The 1,283-nt window shown below is 42.2% G+C and overlaps 1 protein-coding gene across 1 annotated transcript in view; it reads left to right on the forward strand.

Moving 5' to 3' along the window:
- Positions 1-1,283, forward strand: part of zmp:0000000660 (arf-GAP with Rho-GAP domain, ANK repeat and PH domain-containing protein 2) — a gene marked incomplete at both ends in the record, with an annotated part of 120,109 nt that overhangs the window by 98,183 nt on the left and 20,643 nt on the right.

Consider the following 1,283-nt stretch of genomic DNA (forward strand, 5'->3'; position numbering starts at 1 on the left):
TGAACATAAAACACCCACTACCCTTTACACAAAATAGCAGAAAGCAAAACATAACAAGAACTATCAAGAACAGTTGGAAGTAATATTGGGAAATACAGCCTCTTTCGCCCGGAGGGTCGAAAGTTAAGAAAAAAAAAAAACACAAACAAAAAAAAATCTTGAAGTTCTTTTTGATATAGCTCTGTTAAAGGGGTGCGCTACAGCAATATGATATTGATGTTTAAAAAGGGTTTTAAAAGTTTGGGACTGAGCAAGACAGTAAGAAAAAAAAAAAGAAGTCAAAAATGAATGTAGAAGAAGCTGACATTTCCTGACAGATTGGGTCCACCTCCAAAAACCCTTAATGCAACTCACTAGCATCTTTCCTGCCAGGTAAACGTAAGTTTGGCCTTTTATTGGACAGCAACAGTGAAGAGGCAGACAGGACAGGGGGGGGGGAGAAAAGAGGGGTTAGGACATACAACATAGGCAGTGGTTGCAACCATGCAGCACGCGCTATAACCACTCCACAAACTCCAGCCCTCTGTGTTTAACACAGGCTTTCTGTTGAAGAATTGTCTCCAAGCCCAATCTGATGTACGCTGTACCATCCAAAGAGGAAAATATACACATTGTTCTATAAACAGTGTTATCTGTTGGCCAAAGCATCCCTAAGATATATCTAAGAGATATGCTTATATCAACCGTAGGAAAGGTGTAGTAGAAGCAGTCTAATGCACTCCGGCTACTAGATTTAAGGAGGACTCTCCAATCAATCACTGATGAAAGCATTCTAACATTTAAAGCATTCAAATATTACCATAGTGCATATCTAAACCAAGCTGCAGGCGTGACTTTATTTACAGTCTTCAACCATCTGGGGAGCAGAACTGTTTTTGCCAAATCTCCACAATAGGCTTGACTTTGCTGATGTGTCGGATGGGCGGGGGTGTGGGATCAATGTTACCCTTGGAGAGCTGCCTGGCTTACGGGATACGCAGCACAGAGTGACTGCTAATTCCCAGCAGAACGCCTGGATCCCTCTTGTTCTGACGTTTTAAAGGAGGAGCATTCACTCCAAATCGGTTCGGGACGCCGTCATTCGCATGACAAATAGCCATTAAGCTCAACCAATCACGAGCCCAATAGTGGCAAATGCACACGCTGTGACATAAAAAAAAAAAAAAGAGAGTGAGACATCTCGCTAATTAAAGCGCCAGTTCTGTGCTGGATGTCGACGGGGCCCATTATCAGGCCTAAACACACACACGCCGAGTTTGTGAGTTTTCTTTTTTTTTTTTTTT

The sequence above is a fragment of the Morone saxatilis genome, unplaced genomic scaffold (assembly GCF_004916995.1).
Source record: "Morone saxatilis isolate NCDOM2014 unplaced genomic scaffold, NCSU_SB_2.0 Contig4, whole genome shotgun sequence".
In the NCBI taxonomy this organism is placed as follows: Eukaryota; Metazoa; Chordata; class Actinopteri; family Moronidae; genus Morone; species Morone saxatilis.